Below are 18383 nucleotides of genomic sequence, written 5' to 3' on the forward strand. Positions count from 1 at the left end.
GGCAACACATTATGGGCTTCCTCTACACTGTCAGATGCTTATTATTATCGGCAGCTGCTGTTGGGTGGGACGAGAGTTACAGAGGACATAATCTTCTAGAAAGAGACTGGATTGTAGAGCAGTTCAATCCTTTGTGTGCCCTCTTTCCATCACAACTTGTCGTCTTTCCTGGAATGTTAGGCAGTACTATTTAACTTGTACTCCGTTTTGGCCATAGGTTTTCATCCTATGTCTATACATAGTAACTTGAGTACATACTGTACATTATCGATCCAGAGTTAAAATCAGCCAGAAGATTTAGGACTGTTACATTCAAAAATCTGAAGTTTGCTAGGCTTTAACTATCCATCTAGCAAATTTATTTGATCTCCAGAAGCTGATTTGAGAGTTGAGTTTATTGTGGTTTTCCTATAGTTGTTTCATTATAAAGCACTTTAGTTCTCATGAGTACAAAAGAAGCCATAAAAACTATGTTCTGGCATTGGTTACTTTATTTACTGAAAATTGCCAAAATCACTGAAGTCTGTGATAAAATGCCAATTTATTTCTGCAGAAAGAGGATTGTGAGCCCCTCATACATCGCTTAACTGCTTTAATGGCTCCTACAATAAAAAGCAGAATGCTTCAGCATGCATTTTAAAAATCCTCGATTTGAATCAGCTTGAGGTATCATAAAACTAATTTGGTAACTTGTGCTATAGCAACTTTAGATCAAATTTTATTATAAACTAGATTAAATTTTATTATAAACTAAGTTATAAATACTGTGGGTTTGTTTTTGTTTTGAAATGACACTTCTGGTAAGGTCTCTTTTTTGTGAAAGTTAGCAAACTGTTATAGGCCAAAATAATGAAATTTCAGGCACTGATCCTTCAAACAGTTAAGCAGATAAGTAATTTAAATCGCACAAATAATCCCATTGACTTCATATGCTTGACTTGAGCAAGTGCAAAAGAGTTTGACACATTAAGGACGAAACCTGTATTCTATTAAAAATGTCTCTTAATGGCATGAAATCTTTGAGTTCAGAACACAGTTGCCTCATTAACAATGAAAAATTAGTCTTCCAGCGTACTCGCAGTATACCGTCAGGCCAAAACTTAAAAACCCTAGGAGTCTTAAATTAAGCAGTTAAGTGACATAGAAGCACAAGTCATGTTGAGGTTGTACTGCAAACCCTTTGGGGTATAGTCGACAAGCATTTCAGCTTTCCTGACTTGTGGAAGTTTAATATCGGAGAATTTTGTTGGTTGCAAATGTGTAGCCCAGGCTATATGCTTATCAGTTTTGTGTTTGTTACTGTGAGAACACCAGAACACCAGAAACTCAATGTTAATGAGACTCTGGGTTTATCTCATTCAGCGTAGATGGGCGTTTTAAGTGTGTAATCTCTTAATAGAAAAATTTGAAGTTCTAACAGGATGCTAAAGAAACAAGTACAAAATATCCACTCTATCTATTTAGGTCTATAAAATAAGAAAGTAAAGAACTAGCAACATGTAAATACTCAGATTTAAATTAAAAAACTCTGTTCCTAATATTTCTTAATGACATGTTGTTGTGCTCCATCGTGACCTTTTTCCAAACATCTTAAATTCCAAGCTGTATGTGTTTACAAAATCAAACCTTGCTTTCAGCTGAGATGCATTTAAAAGCAAAATTCTGTTTCAGGGTGGACTGTTTACTTCATTAGCTTTTCTGTTGAAAGTGACTGAGAGGAGAGAAAGTAGGCTCCTTGTTGGTAATATGAACCAGGATTTTATTCTGTCGAGTCATGAGAAGTGCCAGTATCTGTCTGATCAAAAATTGTAAATCATTGTGGATGGTCAAGGTACTGGGGTTGCACGCACAAGTAACTTTTTTTTGAGATAGTAATAAAAATAGCTAAGCCCTGTGTCTGGGAAGGGAACTTTTGCTGTCTAAACACTGGAGTTCTTACTTAATGTAAATAGTCCAATACTACTGCCTTTCATCAGCTATGGCAAATTCTACAAACAAATGTCATTTCCACTGAATGGGAGTATTTACTCAAAGTAGGCAATTGCTCAAGAGGTTTTGAAATAAGTCCAGGGTGCCAAAAGCTCTTACTGTCCTCAGTCACATAAAATCCTTTCAAGACATGATACACCTCTACCCCGATATAACATGAATTCGGATATAACGCTGTAAAGCAGTGCTCCAGGCAGGCAGGGCTACGCACTTTGACAGATCAAAGCAAGTTCAATATAATGCGGTTTCACCTATAACATGGTAAGATTTTTTTGGCTCCCGAGGACAGCATTATATGGGGGTAGAGGTATATATTAGAAAAGATGAGGTTGGACAAAGGGACTACAATTCATGAATGAGCAGTGGCAAAGATTTGAATGAGTGAATTCAAAGACTGCTGTACTACTAAGAAACCCACGAACTGATGGTTTGAGGGGGAAGATAGTACTAGGTGTTCAGTCTGAGAGAAAAGACATCAGGGTCAGACATCTAGGGGAAAAGATGGGGCCCTACATGCTGTGGAACTGTGTCTTAAACAGTGATTCTGAAAAGGAATTGGGGGCCATGGTTGGATAACCAGTTAAAGAGTAGCTCTCAGTGCAGTGCTTCGGTGAAGAGTGTTAGTGAGGTCCTTGGGGGTGTAAATAGGAGTAGGGAGGTGGTATTATTTCTGTCTTCAGCATTGTTGAGACCATTAATAGAACACTGTGCCCAGTTCTGTTGTCAATGCTTCCAAAAGGCTGTTGAAAAATTGGAAATGGTTCATAGAGCTACAAAAGATTCATGTTCTGAAAAACCTGCCAACAGAAATTGGTTCAATAAAAGCTATTACCTCACCCACTTCGCCTTACAGTGAGTTTCTTAAATCTGTGTAGTTTACCAAAGTATAAAAGGTGACTTGACCAGTCTATATGTACATGAGGAGAAGATTTCTGATAGAAGGAGACTCTTTAATTTAGGAAAAGTTTAACAAATCCATTGGCTAGAAGCTGAAGCTGTACAAATGAGGACTGGAAATTAAGCTCAAATATTTGTGGGTTACATTAGAACATGTTATCAAGGGATGGGGTGGGTTCGCCATCACCTGGAGTTTTTTGGATTCCTTTCTTGAAAGAGATGCTCTAGCTCAACCGGAACTTGTGGTCTTGATGCAGGAATTACAGGGTGAAATTCTACAGTGGCTCCCTGTTGCTAATGAATAGATGACTCAAATGTCAGTACCAAAGATAAGGAACTTAGATTTTTTTGATCACCTAAGATCCCACTAAAATGCTAATCAAATAAAAGCATATTGAGAATAAAAACTGCCAGAACCTACAAAGTTAAATTTTGTGTCTGAACATTAAGGTAACAGGCTAGCTACTGTGAAGCCAAGTGCATGCTATGCCTGTTGAAATAAATGACAATAGCTATCTAAGAAAAAAAACCAGCAAATCAGTTATGCTGTATAAAACTGGAAACTGAGGACTATAGGGAAGATATTCAATGAAGGAGACGGCCTCCATGTTCAAGTTGCCAGATGATTGTAAAATGAAGGTAGCTGAATAGATGGAGCCACATAAGTGAAAGTACTACCAGAACATCTCTGATCCTATGGAAGGATGGATGCCTAAAGTATATGTAATATCTGCAGTAGATCAGGGTTAGGTGGAACAAAACAGCAAAATGACTCTGCTTGCAGAAGAGTCAGCCTAACCTGGAGGAGGGGGAAATTGTATTCATGGCTGTAGCTTTGGTTTATGAAGTCGATACTATGCACTGTTCCCTCTTTTCTTTCCTCCTCATTTGTCATCTCCATATGCTTTTATTTTTTTTGGTATGCTCTTCGGGATAGGGTATGTTGCTTATTATATCCAGACCCCTGTATATTCCATGATTCTGCAATCAAGAAATTTTCTGTAGAATTCACCTGTTGCTGAACATTGAGATCCGTTATCTCCGTTTTCAATTAAAAGTTTTGTGACCTTATAGTTGCAAAAATAACATTTGATGATGTGACCTGAATGTAAACCAATGACTATCTGAGTCTGCCAAGAGCCTCAAAGAATAGTTCAGAGGTGTGAACTGCCCTATCATGTCACTTAATGTTCCATGGACTCCGTGATTGTGTGGCCATGAAATTTTGTCATTTTTCCCAAGCTATTCGTGCCCTGCATGAACTTGCCTATAGCTGCCGCTTTCTCCACAATGGGGAATTATTTGGATTACAGTGCATGCTCTCTTCACCATTTTGTAGAGAAGAACTGGAGTCCTGTTTGCATCCAAGAAGCATATAGGCACAGATAGCTAGGCTACCTAGTGAATAGAGCACTAGTTGAGTCCTAGGGGACCACTGAAGCAGACTACAAGTTCTCTCCATCTCTGGCACACGTTGAGTGAAGTAAGTCTCTGAGCTGGACCACTGAGATAATCTAGTAATTGCTGCCATAGAACTGGACTGTCTGGAGAATGCAGTGAAGAAATCAATTATTGACTGTGTATCAGGGAGTATTTCCAACTGAGAGCTATTGGAGGTGACGGGGAATACAACAAAGTAATGTTTGCAGCAGAATTTGTCTGTTGTGCCATAGAGCACACATGAGCCCTGACTATGTGCTGCTTATACAGTGTTCAGCACAATGGGACCCTGGCCTGATTGGCAGTTCTAGGCACTCCTGCAATATAAATGTTATGTGAAATAGTGATATTAAAAAAACCCAAATTATCTAGAGATCATGAAATTATTTCCATGTAATGTTGCTGTATTTTTCAAAGAGATGCATGCATTGCTACACTTCCACCTAGCGATGAAAATCAATAAGATATTTGAACCAAGGTGAATGTATGACTGGAAGTGTGCTTGTGTTGTGAACTTTATGCTCTGGAGGAGGTGTGGTTAGCATGCGGAGGGGAACTGTGCACATAACACCGTGCCCCATTTCTGCTGTAAGTCAAATTGAATAACATTCTGGGCCAATAGTACTGTGTGGGCTTAGATGCCATATGACATTGGTATCCATCTCTGCATGGAGCAAGGAAATCCCCAGGGCGTAGGAACGATATGGTCAGGGCTGTAAATGGTGCCGTGTGCTACACTGGACAGCTTCATAACCTGGCACCCTAGTAAAAGGTGAGCAAGAGGAGTAGTTTGTGGAGCATGAAATGCTGCCAAAGGCAACAGCAACACGCTCAGTACATTGAAATGACTGGTGCTGGAGGGAAAGAAGCTGTCCGTCCCCCCCCCCACACACACACTCTTTAAATAAGGAAATACAATCTGACAGCAAACCTGATCTACCAAATGTTAGCTTTAGCTCTGAAAGGAGCTATGATTACCCTTCGGGTTCTGAATGGTGTGTTGTTTCTTTGAGAGAAACTTGTCTGCAAAGCCAAGTTTGTTGCTGTTTTGCTATGAAATGAGAGAGGGAAATTGGTTCCTTGGTTCTGTCTGCTCTCCCCAGGTTAGACTGAAGAGAATATCTATTCAGAGATGCTTGTTCTGTTCAGAAGACAGTGGGAAGTGAGAGAACCCACTTGAGAAACAGCTTTGCTTCATGTATTTTTTGGGGGGAAGGGGGGGTTGTTTTGTTTTTAGTATTTTATTTATATATATAAAAATTAAGATTGAATTCTACTGTTTGCACTGAAGAGCACAGAATCTGACAGATGGAAGCTGGTTCCCTCTCTGCTATGTTATCTGCCTTTCCGCAGGGAGGAAATTGCATGGCCTTTTTAAAGAAATCCTCAAAATAACCTATCTATTCAAATGTTAACTTGGTGTCAGACCTCACCCACAATGTATCTGAGAGTGCGCTGTTCCTTACTTCTTTATACTGGGTCTGCCTGCCCCCTCTGCTCCATGTGATTTTTTTGGCGCCTTGAGGTCAGAAGTAGGACCCCGAGGTGGGGAAGGTCACATCTAAACTTCTTTGTTTGTAGCAAATCCAGAGGAGCTGCTTTTCAAGGGAGAAAACTTTTAGCGCTTGATTCAAAGCCCCCTGAACTTAATGGGAGTCTTTCAAGTTACTCTGTTGGTCTCTGGATCAGGCCCTTAGTGTATCTAACTTCTCAGCTGAGTTTGGATGAAAATTAAATATAAATTATGCACACTAAATATTTAATTTCTTCTTTTCCTCCTTGATTTGTACACTTGTGAAGGCCTCCTTTATTGGGACCAAGTAACTTTTTATTATTATCGGGGTTGAGATGTTTCGTTATTAGGTTAACTTGTCTCTTTTGTGTGCAGCCAGGCTCTCTCGCAGTCTGCTGTATAGCAAGCTGGGTGTTGTAACTGATGTGGGGAACTCTTCCCCCTCCTTTGTTTAACTGTTCATAGTTTTATTTGGCATGCTGATATGCTCACTCTTGATCAAATGTGTGGGAGAAATGACTTGTTTATAAAACAATAGGGGTGCTGTGCAGAATGGGAGTAAATACAATTTTAAAAACTACAGACGGGACAACTGAAAGGATGTGGGGGTAGGTGGGATTGGGCAGAGGAAAGGGAAGGCAGTGATAATACCAAACACCTCAAAATTGGAAAATCTTCAGCTCTTTTAAAAGCAGGGAATAGTTAAATGGCTGGATTTCAAAGGGAAATGAATGCGGTATCCAAAGGGATGATCCTCAGCTGGTTCAGTGGCAGTGAAGTTATCCTGAAGGAGGTTGATGCTGAGCACAGAATAGCCAGGATTAAGCTCTTGGAGGTGTTCTTTGTAATACAAATAGTAATAAGAGTCTATGCTAAAAATGTTGAGTCCAGCTAGTTACCCATCTGGTAGCTGTACCTGTTAACAGTGAATAACAGGCTGCTAGCGGGAAATCTTATGGTCATATACTTCAAAGTGTTTTGTCTTTTTTTGAAAAGCTGTAGAAACATTAAGGGAGGGTTTAGCTAATAAACATATGCTATTTAAATAGCTATTGATCAGTTGCAGTAACTGTTTTTCGACAAAACTTGACATTGGCTTTTTTCTATAGGAACCGTGTCTCTACGACTGTCACATTGTGACTTTTATGTTTTAATGAGTCCGCTTTCTAAAAGCTTGTTAAACACAAACTTGAATGGCAAGCTAGAATAGCCAAGGAATGATTGATTGGACTACTTTGTAAATACTGCACGTTTTGGGTATCCCTGATGCATATTTACATAATTTTAATCAGCCTGTTAAAATGGAAACATAACAAGCTTATGCCAGACTATTTAAACTCTAAATATTAGGCTATTTATACAACTTTAGCGGTTTTCAAATAATTACTCTTAAGCCAATGGTGCATGTTTTAAAAATTGAAGCCTTCTGCCTTCCTTTATACAGTAATATTAAAAATAACAATTCCCAAGGATCTGATTTAACTAACAAAATATGATATTCACAGCTCAGACTGCAACTGTCTTCAGTTAATTTTTGCATTGTAGCACACATAATGTAGATAAAAATTACCCACTATTCTGATTTCCTGCACATGAAAGCTGGGTTAAGTTACGCACAACAGGGCACCTTAAAAAGGGTCTTTCAAAGGTTTATTTTGAGAGAGAGAATTAATCCTGGTATGGGTTAGTGGGAGCAGTGATGTTGTAGAACACTGAATTCTGGGCTGTCTGGTGTGACTTCAGAGGAGCTAAACAAATTAGTGGTGGGAGGGGGAATGTTACAACTTTTTTTTTTTTAATTATCCCTCTTATTTCAGGCATTCAACACAAACTGAAGGGTTAGTGCCATTTAAACCTATAGATCTCTTCTTAATGCTGAAACTTTCCACCTTATATTATGCATCATGATGGAAGATATATCCTTTAATCAACAATGTCAAGCAAAGGATGTTTGTACATATGACCTGCTACAACAGAGGTGCTTGAAATGAGTATCTGGGGAGATTTAGCTCCTCCAATTCACCTCCTAAATTATGTTAAAGCTAAAATAAACGCACTTTGTAGTGTAAGCGTAAGAACGGCCGTTCTGGATCAGACCAAAGGTCCATCTAGCCCAGTATCCTGTCTTCTGACAGTGGCCAATGCCAGGTGCCCCAGAGGGAATAAACAGAACAGGAAATCATCATGTGATCCATTCCCAGCTTCTGGCAAACAGAGGCATGGGGCACCATTCCTGTCTATCCCGGCTAATAGCCATTGATGGACCTATCCTCCATGAATGTATCTAATTCTCTTTTGAACCCCGTTATCGTCTTGGCCTTCACAATGTCCTCTGGCAAAGATTTCCACAGGTTGACTGTGAAGATATATTTCCTTTTTGTTTGTTTTTAAATCTACTGCCTATTTCATTTGGTGGCCCCTAGTTCTTGTGTTATGAGAAGGAGTAAACACTTTAGTCATGACTTTATAGACCTCTATATCCACCTCTAGTCTTCTTTCTTTTCCAAGCTGAAAATTCCCAGTCTTACTAATCTCTCCTCATATGACAGCCGTTCCATACCACTAATAATTTTTGTTGACCTTTTCTGAACCTTTTCAAAGTATCTCTTTTTCGAGATGGGGGGGCAACCACATCTGCACGCAGTATTCAAGATGTGGGCATACCATAGATTGATATAGAGGCAATGATATTTTCTCTTATGATCTATCCCTTTCTTAATGATTACCAACATTCTGTTTGCTTTTTTGACTGCTGCTGCACATTGAATGGATGTTTTCAGGGAACTATCTGCAATGACTTCAAGATCTTTAGTGATAACAGCTAAGCAACTGTTGTAATTGCATACAGGGATCTTATATAACTATAAATTGGGTCAGAAGTTGCCAGTGTAATCTCTATACTAAAATGAAGTTCAAGCTATGAAAAAGTTTGCAATTTCCTATGCTATAGCACAATAGAATAAGTTAAGCTCAGGAATAGCTTTCACTCTGAATTTCCTGTCTTGTCAGTTTAGTGGTCAAACATTTTCTCGTAAGAGTATTTTCCTGTCAGATCACACTGTTAAGTTTTGGTTGTGGAGTTGTTTTGCCTCAGAGGAGTTAGAATTCTAACTTTTATTCTGAAAGTGAACATAGATTAGGAAGGGCACTCACGATGCACAATGCCAGTTTTTTCCAGCATCATCCTCACTGCCTAGCTACAGCAAATATTGAGTCAGTTCTCATTACTCTGACCATAAAGGGCAAATAACATCCAAATGCTGTCAGTCTTAATGAACCCCTCCTATGCACCATGGCAGTCAGCTGTGTGCACAGAGTGCAGACCAGGACCACAGAAAGCAGCAGTTTCTTTTAGGCATATTTCGTACAAACATAAGAACGGCCAGATTGGGTCAGACCAAAGGTCCATCCAGCGCAGTATCCTGTCTACCAACAGTGGCCAATGCCAGGTTGCCCAGAGGAAGTGAACCTAACAGATAATGATCAAGTGATCTCTCTCCTGCCATCCATTTCCACCCTATGACAAACAGAGGCTAGGGACACCATTCCTTACCCATCCTGGCTAATAGCCATTAATGGACTTAACCTCAGTGAATTTATCCAGTTCTCTTTTAAACATTGTTATAGTCCTAACCTTCACAACCTCCTCAGGCAAGGAGTTCCACAGGTTGACTGTGTGCTGTATGAAGAAGAACTTCCTTCTATTTGTTTTAAACCTGCTGCCCATTAATTTCATTTGGTGGCCCCTGGTTCTTATGGGAATAAGTAAATAACTTTTCCTTATCTGCTTTCTCCACATCACTTATACGTCTGTCATATCCATCCTTAGTCTCCTCTTTTCCAAGCTAAAAAGTCCTGGTCTCTTTAGTCTCTCCTCATACGGGACCTGTTCCAAACCCTAATCATTTTAGTTGCCCTTCTCTGAACCTTTTCTAATGCCAGTATATCTTTTTTGAGATGAGGAGACCACATCTGTACGGAGTATTCAGGATGTGGGTGTACCTTATATAAGGGCAATAATATATTCTCCATCTTATTCTCTATCCCCTTTTTAATGATTCTTAACATCCTGTTTGCTTTTTTGACTGCCTCTGCACACTGTGTGGATGTCTTCAGAGAACTATCCACGATGACTCCAAGATCTTTTTCCTGATTCGTTGTAGCTAAATTAGCCCCCATCATATTTTATGTATAATTGGGGTTATTTTTTCCAATGTGCATTACTTTACATTTATCCACATTAAATTTGATTTGCCATTTTATTGCCCAATCACTTAGTTTTGTGAGATCTTTTTGAAGTTCTTCACAGTCTGCTTTGGTCTTAAGATTTGGGGAGGGGGGGGTAGGATAGAAGGACTTTAGGCAGGAACCTTGAGGCTGTATTTTCAAAGCATGTCTCAGCAGGGGGCCTAATTTAAGACTATCCTGTTCTTCATAAAATCTTTTCCCAGAGTTCTCCACGGCGGGTTGCCTGTGGGGTTGAATTTGGAATAGCTAACACCACTCTCCTTAGGTGTGTTTGTATGCCACTGCTAATGCCCATCTCTGAATGGAGAAAACAGTCCCTCTTCTGCTCCTCTTTTTCTTCTGCACGTTGAGGTCTCTGAATCTCTGGTGTCTCTCCAAACGGAACATTTTCCTTTTTGTTTATCTAACTTTTTTCAAGTGCGGTTTGGACATTTTATCTGAAGTTAAAAACAGTGACTAATAGATTTTATTTTTAAGGCTTGTCAGTGACCTCGTATTGCCAAGGACTGGGTTCAGAGGTCTGTCAATACACACAGTGTGCCCTGCAGTTCACGCCTAATGTGACATGGGGTGACGCTCTCCTGCGTGATGTCCTGTTTGAAGTAGGACTGAGCACTCCAGTCACTAACTGAAGCAGGCAGTGTAGGCTCCTGAAGCTGGCCACAGAGAACCTTAAAAGGACAGGAGATCTTAACTTTAAGACACCTCTACCCCGATATAATGTGACCCAATATAACAACATGAATTCGGATATAACGCGGCAAAGCAGCGCTCCAGGGGGGCAGGGTGGAGCGGGGCTGGGCACTCCGGTGGATCAAAGCAAGTTCAAAATAAGTTTCACCTATAATGTGGTAAGATTTTTTTGGCTCCCGAGGACAGCGTTCTATCGGGGTAGAGCGGTATTGTGCTTAGGGGTAGTCATTAAGGGTATATTTACACTACAGCTGGGAGCGTGCCTCCCATCCTGGGTAAACAGACTCATGCTACCTCTTCTCAAGGCAGTGTGCTAAAAATAGCAGTGTGGGTGTTGCAGTGCAAGCGTGTGCAACTCCCTCTGTCTGAACTTGGGTGGCTGGCCAGAGCTGGTGCCCTTGCTGCAACGTTCACCTCGCTATTTGTAGCGTACTAGCTCAAGCAGAGCTAGCATCTCTGTGCTCAGAGGGATGTTTCCACCTGCAATGTAGACCTACACTACGGGCTCTTTTAACTAGGGTTAAAGGGTTCACCCTGCCCTGACTGAGCACCGTCTTTGCCTTGAAGGATTAATCAGTGAAGTATTTACATACTCTCTTGAGACCATAGCTTCTGGGCTGGTATGGTCTGTTCTTTTGTTGTGCCTGTCATTTGCTTCAGCTTCAACTCTGCCAGCTGTTCCTGCTCCAGCAGTGGTTTCCACTCTTTCTTCTCCCTTGTTGCCATTTTCTGCATCAGCACACTGTCTCCTTGGCACCAGAGCAGACCATGGTTAAGTAGAAAGTAGGTAATACAGTATCTGTAGTGCAATCAGCAACCAAACTGGGTGGTAGCTCTTTAACTGGGGGGATTTGATCTACAGCACATTGTTCTGCCTGGCATCCTGAAGGTCCTTCTTTTGCTTTCAATCATCTAGCAAAGCTTTCAGATACCTGGGTGTCTCTCTCAACCTGCTGTGGCACAGCGTCTTTCTCATGGCTGTGATCTGTTTCTGAGCCCTCTTTCTAAGCTCTCTAGGTAGGACCAGTTGTCTTATGTCTGTCCAGTGCCCCACACTGGTGGGGTTCTGCTCCATGGCTGGCGCTCTGAGGTGCAATAATATTGGTTGGGGTAGATCACTCCCTTTAGCCCCCAGACAAAGAATGTTCTAAGGATTGTACAGATGTGGTGGTTGGGGTGACCTGAATTATTTTGCCATTGATACATGTTCAAAATCCAGTTCCTTTTCAGATAGGAACACTTGCCCCATGTGACTGAGTGTTGGAGGGGTATCTCAAAATAGTGCACACCTACAAATAAGGATAAACTTAAGAATAATGTTCCCCATCATGTAGTTAAATGTTTGAAGCTGTGCACTATATATTTGGGAACAAATAGCCATGTCAGCCCTTAGAAGAAACTCTATCTCAATGTGCATACTTGTCTGCAGCACCAGCATTCAGGACAGATGCACATACTTCCACATTAATAGCACATTTTGCAAACATTTTTTGTGGTTATGTTCTCATAAGATTTGACTGAGTGAGGCATTCCAAAGATTTACAGGCCTGAGACTCTTTCTGGGATGGGAGGAATGAGATTGTTTTGGTTTTCAGTTAATTGGAATAAAATGTTGTTTTTTATTTCTTTCATTAATATTAAGGCATGCTTTTCCTGTTCCCTCCTGCTTAGTCCTGCATCTGAAAGATCGAGGAGGGGCTCTGCTGTTCCCAACTAGGCAGAAACAAATTTGGATTTACTTCTATCTTGCAAGCACACCTCTTCATTTCTTAAGAGTAGTTAACTTCATCCCTTGGTCCTCACATGGAATTTGCCACCCCTCTGGATAATCATACCGTTTGGTTTTGCTTTGTCTCTTGCCCTTTTTTATTTCTCTCCTGCCTGAGAGAGAGTGTAGCAAGCTTTCTTGTTGCCCTCTCCTGTCTGTGTTGGTGGACATCAGCATTCTTGAGAGAGCGCAGCCTTTTTTCCCCTCCTTTTCTAGCTTGGATCTATCATTGTCTGGCAGATTCATGTGCAACAACTTTCAGACTGCAGCTTCTTTGCAGAAAGCTATCTGTAGAAGTAGCAGTATCCACCTCCTATCTGTGAGCAGATACAGTTCAATAAGACCCTTTGCAGTTTGTATTCTAGGTACATGAGCACTCATGCTCTGCCCTCCTTTTACTGCATGTTAATAATTAACTTGTCATGCTTAAGCAGAGCACTCAATTTGCCATAACTCTGAGTGGATGGTACAACACATACTTCTGGGGGAATTCTGCACCATTGCGCAATGCAGAATTTTGCAGAAATTAATGTTGTGTGCGCACAGTTTCCTCCCCCCCCCCAAAAATGGGCTGCAGAGATGTTAGTTGACACGAGAGGCCATTGGACCCAGTAGAGCCCAGCTCACAAATAGAAGACAAGACTTGTGGGGGATGTGAGGGAGGAGGGAATTGGAGAGTTCCCAGTACAAAGTAATAAACCGATAGGAATGTAAACTCATCATTCATGATCGTGTGGGGAATATTTTGCTTTGCTTTGAGATTTGGGGAGGGTGGGGAGAATTTTCCATCATTGTAAGGACTAAATAGGGAATTGGATTCAAATTAAAGTTGTAAACTCTTCAGAAGGCTGATTCACTATTAAATGCCCAGTTTTTCTTTGTTCTTCAAAGAGAGGATTCCATAGTAAACTGTTCTTCTCTTACTACTAATTAAACAGGAAATCAGAAGTAAATTAGTATTGCAATTGACTATATGGAAACCTGTTCAGCACTCTGAGGTTTTTTTAACTGTCACATTGTTTCTCATAGATTTATATCACATTACATTTCAGAGATGACTTGAAAAATACAGAATAAGCAATTGGGTAGAGAGACACTTGAATACAGTTTAAAATTACGACATATGGGGATGGAGCTCAATGTAATGGTTGGTTTATTATACAGGACTATTGCATCTTCATGCTATTAACCTATTGTATGTAGGCAAAGTGCTCTGACGGGAATCGTGTTACAAAGTTAATGTATTAAATCTTAACTGAGCTTTTGAATTGCATAGTTGACTTGTATTTGGGTGTGAATGTGTTAGTCTGCTTTTGACAGTCTCTAAAAGTCATGACTAGACAGGATAATGTGATGCATGATGATAGTTGGTTTCCTGGGCTTTTGGGCTTCTGATGAATCCCTTTCTCCCCTCCCGCTTCCCACAATGAAGAATCAGCCTTATTTCAGGTCATCTTCAGGCTGTGGAATTCAGGGATGACTTCCCCGGAACTCTCAAATATTCACTTACTGGACTTCTGAATGAACAGTCCTGGCTGTCTAGCTCTTGGAAGGAATTCTTTCCGCAGTATCTCTTCCTTCTACGTACTGCTTTTCTCTTCTATTCTTCTGTTGCTGTTGCACATTTCTGAAGTTAGCAGAGACTAAGCTGGTGGTTTGAGTCTCTGACCCTCTGATTTTCACTCACATTTAGTGATTATGTGCATAATTCTGAGTCACTGCTAATGTGCCAATATAATGCTACAGCTGTTACGGTTAATAATTGGTTGTCTAATATGTTATGGATAAGTGCTAATAACACAAATTGACTGGCTAATAGTAATGATTTCTCTTTATCCTTGGCTACTTTTATAGTTCCACAAGGGAGTATCTACATAAATTGTTCATAATGTCATTCTTCAAATGTACGTGGAGTAAAGACTATTGTAGTACTATGCACTGGGAAGTGACGGGCTTGCCTCTCACATACATATATGCTTTGTAGGGATTGATCTCATTTTTCTCTAGAAGGGCACTCTCTATTGACCTTCAGCAAATTAACTAATTGTCAATAATTTCAATCCCTTCAGTTGTACCTGAGGGACATGCTTTCTGTAAACCTACCATCATACTACAGCATGTTAAAAAGGTAATTGGACCAGACTTCAACATAAAAATCATCATGCAGGAGATGGTAAAATTTCAGAGCCATAATTTCTATTTGGGAGCTTATTACCTCTCTTACCAGTAATAACAGCCACAGGCCTAGGGGGTCTGTGATTCCGTGATGGGACTCCACGTGTGGCCGAGCGCCTGTGCTGCGTCTGTCTCGCAGAAGGAGGACAAACACACATACGAGGCTAGATGGAGCAGGAACTCTTGTCAGTATAGAAGGCAAATGTAGAAAATGTTCATAAGGCCTTGAGCCCCGTGTAAGCCACAAAACTAACATGGGTCTGTCTGTGTTTGACTGAACGTGGGGAAAGGATAACAATAACAACAACAACAACAATCTGAAGGGAAATCCAGATTCTCAGTTTGACCTTTTAGATGATGTTTGAAGAAAGTGTCCCCTGCAGCGACATCTGTAGCAACTGATAAGCCCTACTAGTTGCCAGGGAGAAATAATTTCCCTGCCATTGCAGGGACCTTGAGCACTGATGCGCCTTCGTTTCTCCTGTTCTCTGCCTGTGACACTCAACAGCCTAGTCTCCTGTGGGTCTCATTTTGGTGGTTTGTATTTAGAGCGCTGTGTGGTGGGGATGGCCTCTGATATGCAGGAGGTCAGACTAGAAGATATAATGGTCTCTTCTGGCCTTTAGCTCTAACTCTGTGACATAATTCCCAGAGGCACTAGGGGACTCTACCCCACCTCAACAGGAGGAGGGGAATTACAGGCTCTGGAATGCTAAAGCTTGTGGCATTCCTGTCAGTCACGTGCTGTGAACATGGACCCAGGTGATGGGGAGCTACGAGACTGTCTGTAATTATTGTTGAGACCAGGTAGGTGAGGTAATATCCGTTATTGGACCAACTTCTGTTGGTGAGAGAGACGAGGTTTTGAGCCGCACACAGCTCTTTGGATCTGGGAAAAGTACTCTGAGCATCACAGCTAAATACAAGGTGGAACAGATTGTTTAGCATAAGTAGTTGGCACGTATTCTAAGGGACCGTTCAAGGTAGAGTGGCCTGTTAACACCTCTGCAGTCATAGGACAAAAAGGGGGTTAATCAGTTAGATTTTTGTGATAACCTATAATTCTTCTTCGAGTGCTTGCTCATATCCATTCCAGTAGGTGTACGCGCCACGCATGCACGTTCGTCGGAAGACTTTTACCCTAGTAACTCCAGCGGACCAGCAGGTCGCCCCCTAGAGTGGCACCGCCATGGCGGGTGATATATACCCCTGCCGGCCCGCCCGCTCCTCAGTTCCTTCTTAGCGCCGTGTCGGTCGTTGGAACTGTGGAGCGCGGCGTAGCTGACCTCCACGTCCCTAGCTTCTCTTGTTCATCGTTGCAGTTCTAGTGTTAGTTTAGTTATAGTTTACTTAGTATAGTATAGTTGTAGTTATAGTTCTTGTGTATTTATATATCTTTAGTTAGCAGGTTCGGGGCTCTAGCCCTCTCCCGTGCCCGGCACCGGGCTGATGCCTGGTTCGCCGGGGTTCAAAGCGTGCTCGGCTTGTAAAAAGCCGATGCCCACCAGTGATCCCCACGACGCCTGCTTAAAGTGCCTGTGGGAATCACACGTTTCCGAGAAGTGCTGCATCTGCAAAGCCTTCTGGCCGCGGACTAAGAAGGAGCGAGACCAGCGCCTCCGGACGCTCCTTATGGAAGCGGCACTTCACCCCGCGCCCTTGGCACCGAGCTCGGCTCCGGCACCGGATCCCTCCAGCACCGCGAAAACGCAACGGCACCACCCTTCTCCGGCACCGGCTCCTGGGAAGAGGCCCTCGTCATCCTCTACCCCGGCTAAGCAGCCCCGGAAGGAGCACCCGATGCCGACGCCGGCCGCGCTGGCCGTGCCAGGGGCTTCGTTGACTCCGGGCCCGGCGGGTCCGTCGAGTCCGATCCCTCTTAGCTCCCCGCCAAGATCTGGGGTAGAGCTGATAGTCCCGTCCACGCCCGAGACATTCTCGTCGGCAAGGGACCTTATTGCCTTGACGGAGCCTGGGCTGCCCCAACCCCCGGCACCGCCGGTGCGGGTTCTACACTTCAAGGGCAAGCCGATCCCGATGCGAGCACCGTCCCCGGATTCTCCGGTCCGGCACCGATCCCGATCCCGGCACCGATCCCGATCCCGAGGGAGGTCTCCCTCGCGGCGCTGCTCGCAGTCCCGGCACCGCTCTCCCCGGCGGCACCAGTCGTCTTCGCGCCGGTCCCAATACTCCCGGCACCGCTCCGGCTCCAGCCACCGCTACCAGCACCGCGACTCGAGGAGCCGCTCACGGCACCGAAGGTCCAGATCCCGGTCGACCTCCCGGCACCGCGCTGGTGGCAGGTCCCGATCCCGGCACTGGTACAGCTCGCGGCACCGATCTCCGGCACCGAGGAGGTCATCGCCATCAGGGGCGCTGGACTCGCACTACCCCCGTTCGGCCCCCCCGTGGCCCTCTCGACAGGGTTCAGTCTCTTCACGGGCGGACAGCGTGTACCTGGACGTTGACAGACCCGCCACCCTCTTTCCTGAGGGTCACCAGGAACATGGTCCGAATCAGTGGGGCTTCTGGACACTCTGGGCGTATCATCATGCCCAGGGGCCTCAGCAATTCCCACCACGTGCGTCTGGCTCAGAGCCCAGGGCTCCGGAGGCTACTGTTTCACGCCCCCCACCATCCCATGCAGAAGAACAGTCGTCCCACCCGCCAGAGACTGAACTCCCGCAGGTGCCAGAGACAGTTCTCCAATCTGAGCCGCCACCAGACCCTCTTCTGCCAGGTCTCTCCTCGTCATCCTCGCCGGATGAGGCGGTGGCGGGGACAACGACCACCGGTCCCCCCCCCCGCTGGACCTCAGAGCACACCAGGATCTCCTCAGGCGTGTTGCACAAAACATGGGCATCCAAGCTGAGGAGGTCTCCGAGGTTGAAGACCCGGTCGTCAGCATACTCTCAGCAGATGCGCCCACTCGTGTCGCCCTACCCTTCATAAAGACCATACAGGCCAATGCCACCACCATCTGGCAGTCACCGGCTTCCGTTCCCCCCGCTGCTCAGGGTGTGGAGCGCAAATATATGGTCCCTTCGAAGGGATACGAGTATCTGTATGTGCATCCAACCCCGCGTTCCCTCGTCGTTCAATCTGTGAATGAGAGGGAACGACATGGGCAAGAAGCTCCGGCCCCAAAGTCTAAGGAGGCGAGACATATGGACCTGCTTGGCCGTAAGGTCTACTCCGCAGGAGCGTTACAGCTGCGGGTCTCAAACCAGCAAGCTCTGCTCAGCCGCTACTCATATAACACCTGGGCGGCGGATGATAAATTTAAGAAGCTTCTCCCACAAGACGCTCGTCAAGAGTTCAATACTCTACTGGACGAGGGCAAGAAGGTCGCACGCACTTTGTTGCAGGCATCTTTGGATACCGCAGACTCAGCCGCCAGGACTCTGGCCTCCGGAGTCACTATGCGCCGCATCTCCTGGCTGCAGGTCTCTGGCCTTCCCCCGGAACTCCAATACACAATCCAGGACCTTCCGTTTGAGGGCCAGGGCCTGTTTTCTGACAAGACCAACCCTCGCCTACAAAGCCTCAAGGACAATAGGGTCATTATGCGTGCCCTAGTGATGCACACGCCAGTAACACAGCGTCGACCATTCAGGCCTCAGCAACAACGCAGGCCTTACCCACAACCCAGGCAAAGGC

General features: G+C 43.7%; 2 protein-coding genes across 3 annotated transcripts in view; both read left to right on the forward strand.

The window, feature by feature from the left end:
• Positions 1-18383, forward strand: part of CDK5RAP1 (CDK5RAP1 mitochondrial tRNA methylthiotransferase) — a 289907-nt gene that overhangs the window by 84303 nt on the left and 187221 nt on the right. The window lies entirely within an intron of this gene.
• The window catches only part of RPRD1B (regulation of nuclear pre-mRNA domain containing 1B), a 51392-nt gene that overhangs the window by 26683 nt on the left and 6326 nt on the right, over positions 1-18383 (forward strand). The gene's annotated exons all lie outside the window — the stretch shown is intronic.

The sequence above is a fragment of the Chelonoidis abingdonii genome, chromosome 14 (genome assembly GCF_003597395.2).
Source record: "Chelonoidis abingdonii isolate Lonesome George chromosome 14, CheloAbing_2.0, whole genome shotgun sequence".
In the NCBI taxonomy this organism is placed as follows: domain Eukaryota; kingdom Metazoa; phylum Chordata; order Testudines; family Testudinidae; genus Chelonoidis; species Chelonoidis abingdonii.